At 45.8% G+C, this 10,224-nt stretch overlaps 1 non-coding gene across 1 annotated transcript; it reads right to left on the reverse strand.

Annotated features, from left to right (window-relative positions):
• Positions 1 to 5,961: 5,961 nt before the first annotated feature.
• Positions 5,962 to 6,150, reverse strand: LOC142568372 (U2 spliceosomal RNA). The gene has a single exon (XR_012825420.1). It is a non-coding gene; the product is annotated as a U2 spliceosomal RNA (small nuclear RNA).
• Positions 6,151 to 10,224: the final 4,074 nt, after the last annotated feature.

The following is a 10,224-nucleotide window of genomic DNA, read 5'->3' on the forward strand; positions in this document are numbered from 1 at the left end:
AGGCTGTTTCGTATTAAAAATAAGCATGCGTTCGATAGGTCTCAGATTTCTAATCCCAAATCATTGTAAGAGGTCCTCTATAAAGACCCATATGATGTTATTAAACCCATTCGATTACCCATATGATAACCTAACATTATGCCATCGGGCATATTGGTCTTTTAAAAGCGGTATATCAGCAGCACAGAGACGATAGAAAATGGCCAGATCGAAAGAGTAGAACACAGTCGAATAATCTCATTGCTTCCATCAATTGCTAGTTTGGTGGCATTTTGGGATTGTCACACAAAACACGGCAATTATGCCTTAGAATTCACAAGACTCACTTGCCACATCCATAAAAGGTCGCATTCATAGTACAGTGACAGCTTGCTGAGGTACAGTGCAATTACATAATTGTACTCACACGTATAACAGTTCGTTTTCCACCTTTGTTATTAAGGCGTCCAACGAACATCCGACCTCTACTAGATGGTCTCCACTTAAGCCCGACTCGAACAGGCGCCCACCTGCTTCCTCACAAGTAATGGCCATGCGCTGTCATATTCTTCGCCAGAAATGAGACTGCCGTCGGCAGACAACGCCTACTGGCTTTTATACATACACCCCAAATACTATTCCCCAGTCTGATTGTGCTGCTGCTGCTATGAAAGCGAGAAATAATTAATGATGTGCAGCTCTTAGCAGGAGCATATTTGTGTTATTAGGTTCCCCCCACACATCCCTCTGTAATTTTTTCGCAGTTGTACTCTTCGCCACCTGCCTTGCTTAAAGGCCACAATAAAAAAAGGGGGGGGGGAGAAAGAAAAAGCCCTTATACGCGCCGTGCACGCCGACGGACGCGCCACTGGTGGCGGCCTTGCGCAGAACACGCGGGAGAGGAGCCTGGCGCGCGCCGTAGTTTGTTGTGTCGTTGATCGTGCTTCTCTGTCTTATTCACGTTTTCAGAGCAAGATAGGCAACACCATTCGCACGTGTGTGGTGGCCAAAGCTTCGGGGAATGTCGAAGAAGAATTGTTGCAGGGTGGGGAGCTCGAATACCGGTGAAAACGTGCCGGCGATACGGTTCTAATCATTCCCGGCAAAGCCTCATCAGCGGGAGCAACGGTAGCAAAAATGGATCGTCGCTTCGAAGGGAAATGTCTTGTTCTCATCCTTTACTTTGTCTCGTCGGTGTTTTTTTCCACTCGATCATAGTTAGGCGCGTGAGCAACGAAGTTCGTCTGCAGTGAGGCATGAGGTTTAAAGGCATTTCGCTAAAGTTCGGAATGCTGTTTGCCACTTACATTCTTTTCCGCTTCTTTACCGCGTTGCGCTAGCTAGGCAGCACGACTGCACGAGCGCATTGCGTTATATGTTAAAGCTACTGAAGTTTGCAAGAACTGAAATTGTTGGTTTCATATGGCGCGGTAAATCCTCGCACCAGCTGTCGCGTACTTCATGTTTTTACATCTATTTTATGCGTGGCTTTGCACATGTTTAACTGTTGCTAGTTGCTCCATGCATAACTCTTGTCGATTCTGTTGAGCTGCGAAGTTTTCACCCTGCCTTGTTTGTAAAGGGTATAAATCACGCTGTGTCTTATCGGAATGATACCAAGGAAGTGCTTCTTTAACAGCTTTATTCTTTTAGCCCGAGCGCATCTTAGCTATTGTTTGCGTTTTTGGAAATGTGTTTAGAAAATAGGTAGTTCAGGGCGAGAATTGCTAATAGCTGCTGCATGTGGTATTTTTGTTCCATTTCTCGCTGAAAAGTTAGCGTCTCGTTTGGGAAGTCATCACAACTCGATGCTGCCTGAGCAAACTTAACATGCCGAGTGATTTGTTTGTTTCACAACGTAGTCCTTTCTCGCATGTAAGTTTTGTACTCAACTGAATTCTTTCTTATACTTACGCTGCAGACGACTAAACCGGGCCTTGCCGCCAGCGCTCATCTACTTTGACTGGCGCTGCTCTGCCTTTAAATATATCATGTGGCACCTCTCTCTAGTAATATAAAAAAAGTACTGAAAAGTTAGTCAGTCTTTAGCTTTGTACGTTTCCAAGCAGCTTCCTCGGGGAATTTAAAATTGCACAAACTGCAGAGGGAACGGTAGTTCATCGGCGTATGCAGCAGAATTGCATCGATGGTACAGCACTAACACGCGCTTTTATTAACCCGTGTGTTTGGTGACTTCGTTCGCTAATGTACGCGTTTCAATCAATAGATTGGCAATTATTCTTCTTGAGGCGACTTCGACTGCACTTATTCGGCGATGTCACATGTATTCATCGGCACAAAAATCACAATGGCATATGCAGAGATTGCACCATGCGGATTTGTTTGATATAAGTCTGCACTAACGACGGGTGCTTATTATTCAGGTACAGAAGCAGCATTGCGGCAAGGGTAGAATAAAAAGAAACCATTGAGAGACCGCATGACTCAACAAAATTTATCGGCTAGTGAACATGAGCTCCACGTCATGTAAATGGGGTTCATGGCGTTTGTCTGCGGGACACACCTTGCACGTATGGGGACCATGTTGTCACAAACACCGGTAGCATCCTGTTCATATCCGCTCGCACAGAGGTCAGCATCTGCCCTACAGCTGTCACCGCAGAAGAAGCAGCCTGGCACCCGAACAAAGGAGAAATCGCAGCCGCGAACTTCAGCCATCCTTGCTACAAAGGGTTGTCTTCTGCTACTGCTCCCGCGTGTACTGTTGGAAGCGTCCGCTAGGTGGCTTTCAGTGGCGCCTCTATAGGCGGTGCACGAGGCGTATAGGATTGCTGCGCTGCAACAGCAGGGCAGTAATGGCGATATTTGCGGTTCCTGTTCCTTCCGCCGCTGCAGGTATAGGAAGGATATCGATGGAGAGGCCTTTCTTCCATTAGGAATTTCGGAAGTGAGGTAGCAGTGTAAGATGAAAACCAACTGAGAGAGAGACAGAGAGAGAGAGAGAGGCGGCTGAAGAAGAAAATCAATGGTCTCAGTATCGTCGCATGGTAGGTCCGTTCATTAACGCTTCTCCACTATCTCAGGGGAACCCATCGCTGCCTATAGCGTCTGTTCTGCCTTCTTTGCCCCAAGTTTGCGCTAACCATTGTAGACAAGGAAGAACCGTAACTATATAAGCAAGGCCAACGGGAGCGGGTGGGGGGGGGGCGCTAACTTTTCGTTGGCTACTACTAAAACCCTATATATATACGCTTTCCACGCGCAGAGTACAGGTCATAAGCGACACTTGTTCAGCAGGAATCACCAGAGTGGTTCAAGCTTACCCGCTTTAGTGCACTTGTTATTTAGTCGTGCACCGCTCTGAGAGCCCCGAGGGCCAAAGCACGCAATAAGAAGCAAGAAGTTGGCCGTAACCTTCACGTGTACGCGCGTTATCCTAAGCCTGTACCGCCAGGAGAATATATATATATATACATATATATATATACATATATATATATATATATATATATATATATATATATATATATATATATATATATATGTGTGTGTGTGTGTGTGTGTGTGTGTGTGTGTGTGCGCGCGCGCCTTAAGTTTCTATGATTCCCTCAAGGTTATCTTTGCAAAGTTCATGCGCCTTCTTAAAAAACAGCCGTTTATTGTGTCGACATTTCGGCGGCCCGAGACCGACCTTTCTGAGCACTGAAAACAAAATGTAGTCTGTTTTTATACCACTTTCCACGGGTTGAAAAGAAAAGGAACAAAATGGGCGTGTAAGACAGAGACTAAATACAATAATTTATGCCAATAGCCATTGAAGAGTCTGTGTAGGACGGGCTTACTATAACGTGTGTGCGATTTATCATGGCCCCCAGTTCGGCCAAGCGGGCAGACGCAGCACAAGAAGCGCTGCAAGGTAAAAAAAACGGGAACAGGGTCGGTGCAGGCGGTGCCGTTTGCTGGGGTGCGCAGCGTCCCTCCGCAGCACCCATCAGAGAAGGTGCGATGACCGTAAGCCGGTTTCAGTTTGTGCCGCGGTGCGCTACTTGATTGTTCGTTTGTACCCTAACAGGCTTCCTTCCCGCTGCCAGGAGAAAGTATTGGGAAGGAGCGGTTAAGCAAGGGGGGTGACGCACCGACGTAAGTGAAATCGTTGTTGAAAACATGCGAGCGAGCAGACTGCTAGGACGGATTGCTCCGACTGACCTGTTGTTAAAAAAATGAACAATAAAAGAAAAACAGAAAGAAGAAGAGAAAATAAAGACGTGTAGGAAGTGAAGAACAATTACAGCGTTAAAATAATTAGTAAGCCGCCGACGATCACGGGAAGCATTTGTCTGTACATGCTGATCGGGCAACATGTTGTAAGAGTTGTCGGACGGTCCCACCGCCGGCATACAGTTGTAGGAGTTGTCGGACGATCTCGCCGCTGCCACCATTTGTAAGGGTTGAAGGTCGTAGAGAAGAACTTGGGAGGAACTAGGCGTACAGGGTTTCTTTACAGTATTTACATTTGAACATGGGATACATTTACACAGTCTAGAGTGACTCCCAAATGGAGCCCACAAGACGAAGCACACAGCAAACGAGCACACAGCTCACGAGTACGACGACGAGCACACCTACAGCCGACAACAGCCGCTTATAAGCACTTCGTGTTCCCTAGATCCCTAGGTGAGGCAAACGTTCGTCCAGTTATCGTAAACAAGTCACCTCTCTGCGGGACGGTTTACACACAGGTTCACGGTACGGAGCCGACGTCAGACGGACTTCGTAGAACTCGGGGCTTGTGTCAGGAAAGGTGCCTTTTATTCCCCGAGCTGACCCCTGCAGTGCGGCCGGGTGCCCATTGTCTTGCGTCTTGGACGGCGCGTGGGTTCCCCGAGCTGACCTCCGCATCGTGGCCGTCGTGGTGTCCATTGTCTTGCGTCCACGTAGCCAGGTGGTCACGCCCGACCCCAGCCGGCGCCTCTAAATTCCAGAGCTGCCGTAGTCCCCAGTTCACTGAAGTAAGTTCATGGTTGGTTAGCGCTGTCCTCGCTGGTTCTCTGTAGGGCGCCCCCACCGCGGATCGATCGACGCAGCTGCAGCGGGCTGAAATAGCTTTGCAGAGCAGTACCCCTGTAGGCCGATCCTAACAATGTGCAGAGTGCGGACAATAGACTGAATACTAGAACGTGTCGCATATGTATAAACCAATTATAGATTACTAAAGTTGGAAGGTAGGGTAGTTGGTCGTAGCGAAAAACGTATCTGTGAAACAGGGCGTTTTCTTGTTTTTTGCAGAAGGGAAGTAAGGGGGCGGGAAGTACTTGAATCTTTGGAGCGGGAAGACTGAATCTATGGTTCTTAATGCCGAGAGGGCACAGGGGTGTTCATTCATTCCATTTTCATTGGGTTCAATTTCTAATTGAACTAGTATTGGCGTTGTTCGCGTTTTCTAGTAGTGCGAAAATTGCTTTCCACTAATGGAACTTACATAGTGTCAAAGCTGCGACCTTTTGATGTAATTTGTTTAGAAAGGGCAAGGCCGGCGAGTGAGTGTCCATGAGAACAATAATTAACATAATTCTAAAGATGGTGTCATACGTATTGGGTGTTAGATGCTCCGCATTTTAATATATCGACGACATTCGCTGAATGATAGTCGAGTTCACTTCTAATAAGGTGCTGGAACGTGGACTGCGTGCTCTCTGCACCTGAAGCTGTCTGCATGCGTTACATACCTTGCATCTGCTTTTGCCGCCAGGATCACATCCGATAGGAGGCGTTCTTTGTGTGTTGGAGTGTATGACGTAATCTCTGATGCTTTTTGGCCGCCTATGCACCACGCGTGGAGACGTGTACATTTTCGAGAGCCGCTTGCTTTGTTCAATTAAGTTCAATGTCTTTTTATATATTGCTGACGTTTGGAGTGTTGCTTGTGAAGGTTAACGAAAGATTTCTGCTGCCCTGCTGATCGAAGTTTTACAGCGAAGCTGTATATGGCTAGTTCCGAGCAGATCGATGTCCTCAAACCAAAAACCGTGGACCGATGCCGAATGTAGTGCAATACCGGGCCGACACGCGGCGTTGGTGAAGCAGGCATCAAGTACTCCGCCAACATGCAAAAATAAGTTTAATATCGTGGGTCCAAATACAACCTGTATCACGTATTACGCTGATAAGAACAGATACTACACTTGAAGCAGATAACAAAATCTGAGGAGGGGCCCTGACGTCCCTCTTTGTGAAGCTAAAGTGACGCCGGAAGTCGGCTTTATTCCGCCATCGTGTCGGGCCAGGTTCTCCTCCATTGTTTACATTTGTCGCCTTCGGCGCGCTACCATAGGCGCAACTACGCCGGCCTGCGCGCCGTAGCGATCTGACCAACGGTCCAATCGCGGTGTATTCCGTCGCGATAAAACCTATGGCAAGCCCATCTGCAGTTTATGAGAATGAACACGTATGCTGGTCGTTGTCTCATCGGAATCGTTTTGCTTTATTGAACACGTTTCGGGCGACCACTCAACGCGGAAGTGTGACGAGCCTCAGCGCACCGACGAACAGTCCGGCAGAGGAGAACGTCGTTAAGCGTTTAAATTCGCCGACCCGGACTGAGGTATATTGTTGTCACGGTAAGTGAAACTTTAAGGAAAGAAGTTATCCGGTGCCGAACAGTAAACGCGTATGCGTGCGGCTAGCGCTTTGATCGGGCCTACGTACGTGCAGGCGCACGTTCTTCTGTCGAGGCTTGTTCACCCTTGCACCGCATCTGCCAGCCTCCACTTCCCTGCGCCCCTCGATCACACATATAAGATTACTGCAGTAAAGGGGGTTCGTCGCTTTACTACCCACAGCAGCCGCTCCATTTTCATCCTTCCACATGTCTGTTTTACGTGCTACAAATGCATCGCCCATTGTGAAAAGCAGAAACACTGCAAAGCTGTCACTGACGGGCAAGGTGTTTATTGTACATCATCTAAAGCACAGTGGTTTCAGTCCGTGATGACACGTTAGCATGAATCCATCGAAGGCGGGAAAAATATCCCCACGTCGTCCTTCGTCCGTGCCGTGGTGTAAGGCGTTGCATGCGCGCTCGTTTCACGCTTTTTACATCTTCCAGTCCCCTTTGGTCACAATAACAGCTGGCCTCACAAACTACATAACACTGCGCGGTACAAAAGACATTAATTAACGGAATCAAGCACACACAACGCTTTTGCCACCGCGTAATGCTAAACCCACGGAGCAACACGTCTGAGCGCACACAACAATAACAAAGTCACCATTGTGGCCCGAGAACATGGCCGCTACTGCAAGGGAAAGAAAAAAAAGTAGAAAAAAAAGAAAAATACGTCACTTCTCATAGTGCGCGGAGGGAGGGTCTCTCCTCAGTTTTTTTTTTTTTTCCCTTCCTCCATGCTACATTTTGATTTTCGTCGGCCATGTCTACATTCGCATCGCCCTCTCCTTTCCATTCATTCCGCTCTCCCGTGGTGGCGGTCTCGTCGAAACGTCACGGGTGTCAAGTTTCTTCCAGCTTCACAGGGCGGCGCTCCCGTCGTTCACGCGAATGTGTATAAATATCACGGTAGATAAGTCCACACCTATACTCAAAATTCTGTGTCACCTATGTGTAGTATGCTAAACAGCTTCGCTGGTCATCCATCTTTGCAGAGTGGAATGGCTCATGATTTTTTGTTCCTGTATTAGTTGGTGGCGATCGATATTGGCCATTTTAGTGAATACGTCAATGATCGAAGGCGGCCAGCGCTGACGATGAAGTACGTCGCGCATGCGCGCAGCGCTGTCGCGGAAGTTGTTCGTGCAGAAGCAGGTTATTTTTAACCTGTGCGCTTGTGAATAGGGAATATTGGCTTTACAGTGGCGCACGTGACAGGTTTTTAAATGCAAATACTGTTGTCTATCCGCAAGGTTTGCTGCACACACTAGCCACAAGCGTACCCTCCTCTATCCGAATGTGCAGATCGAGGAATTCTATTTCCGTGTGAGAATACGTTTGCGTAAATGAAATGCTCGAGTGTGCTTGGTTGAAATCATCTTTGAATTTGCTAAGCTTGCTGTCTGACCTTGTCCTAATGAAAATGTAATCTAGGTACCACTTGTGGAAAAATGGTCTGATATCCTAGGCTCACAGGAAAGGGGACTGTAATGGTGCGTGAATATATGTTAGCGTAGTTTGTTGCCATTCTTGTTCCCGTTGCTGTACCACTTACTTGAAGGTACTGACTTTTACATACGAAGATAGTGAATTTTCGAACACGTCATGTACGCACACACACACACACGCATATATATATATATATATATATATATATATATATATATATATATATATATATATATATATATATATATATATATATATATATATATATATATATATATATATGTGTGTGTGTGTGTGTGTGTGTGTGTGTGTGTGTGTGTGTGTGTGTGTACAGGGTGTCCCAGCTAACTTGGACCAAGATTTTTAAGATACCCAAAAGCTCTAGAGAAATCTACCGACTGCATAGTAGCCGTGGTCGTATGTACTTACGGCCAGTATTTTTTTCTCATCACGCAGTATTCCTTAATTAATTACTTTTATATTGGGAAATCTTTATTTAATTTAATCGCAAATACATCCATTACAGTGTTGTAGGGTACCTCAAATAACCTCCGAATCAAGCACTCGTTTAGTGCTCAGCTTTGGCTCGTTGGTTTTTCCGAGAAAAAACAAAAGCGCGCGAAACGTCTAAAATACGAAATAGATACGCGCTCGCGCGCCGCTAATCAAGCGCTCCCAAGCGAATAGCCACGGATTCCAGGCTTTACTAGCGGCGGTAGCTCGATACAGGGCTTCACGCTATGTGATGGTCGCGGCATCAAGAGAACACGCCGCTGACGCATTGATAAGCGTTGCGGAGCCTTGCACGATGCGGTAATAAGAGAATGCAGCCGTATAAATTTCAATGGTTGCTTGTGGCCACTTGAGTAGCGGCGTGCGAGTGAGCATCTATTTCGTATTTCGCGGGCTTTTGTTTTTTCTTTTAAAAGACAATCAGGACACCTTCAGCACGAAATAAATGCTTAATTCGGAGGTTATTTAAGGTGCCCTACAACTTTGTAATATATATGTTTGCAATTCAAGCAATAATTAAAAAGTTCACTAATGAAAAGCAATTAATTAAGTAATACTTCGTGATCGAAAAAATACTGGCCGCAAGTACATACGACTACGGCTACTGTGCAGTCGGTACGATTTCTGTAGAGCTCTTTGGTATTTTTAACATCTTGGTCCAAGTTAGCTGGGACACCCTGTATGATGTTCTAGGTAAGTTCAAAAATATTGTACAGATTTTAGAACTACCAGCACTTACTTTTCTGTGGTAATATAATTAACTTCAGCGGGCGGCAATATGCAGCTGTAATATCGAAAGACGTGGTGTTTTTTGGTGATTGGATTTTTGTGATGGCTTCTGATACATGAGGTGATCATTTCTAAGTTTTCATGGAATTTTTAAATATCACCTGTTGCCGAGATAGATTCTAACCGAGCTAGATTATTGAGAGAGGCGGACATTACTAGCACATGAAATTGAAACATATTAGACTTATTCTCATTAATTTACCAATTTGCTTAATTAATTACTTTATAGAACATATTGCAATTTGCAAATTATAGCCAGTGAGTTTGCCAGATATATCCGCTTGAAATGAATCCGCCGGATGACACCAGTTTTGAGATATTATTTCGCAAAGTGTGGGACGAAATACACGACGTTGCAGTCACTGTTGTTTTTCAATGCATAAAAGAATGTTTTGTTAAAAGAAAGTAAGTCGAACAACCCTGCACATTTACGGCAAGTTTGATGGATAATATCTCCAAACGGTTGTCATTCTAGAAATTCATTCCAAGTGGTTACGCCCTACAAACTCACCGGCCACAATTCGTAAATTTTCTTACGCGCCCTATAGTAATAACTAAGAACCAAGTTAATTTGTTAATATTTTACTAAGTAGTTGAATGTCTTTTTCATTTCTGTTGTGAGTAATGCCGGCCTCAAAATAATCCAGCTCAAGTACTCAAATTATCTGCAAGAGGTGACATTTAAAAAAAAATGATGGAGGACGCGTAAGCTTCGCCTTTAAGAGTGGAACGCGAGAGCATTCAAATATCCCTGAGTGCTTTTCACGCTTACCGGAAACTGCTGCTTATGTGACCGTAATGCTTACCGGGAAACGCTGGCCGCGAACGCTATGCACGAAGGCGGGCTTTCTGGTAGAAACACGGCCTCT

The sequence above is a fragment of the Dermacentor variabilis genome, chromosome 1 (assembly GCF_050947875.1).
Source record: "Dermacentor variabilis isolate Ectoservices chromosome 1, ASM5094787v1, whole genome shotgun sequence".
Classification (NCBI taxonomy): domain Eukaryota; kingdom Metazoa; phylum Arthropoda; class Arachnida; order Ixodida; family Ixodidae; genus Dermacentor; species Dermacentor variabilis.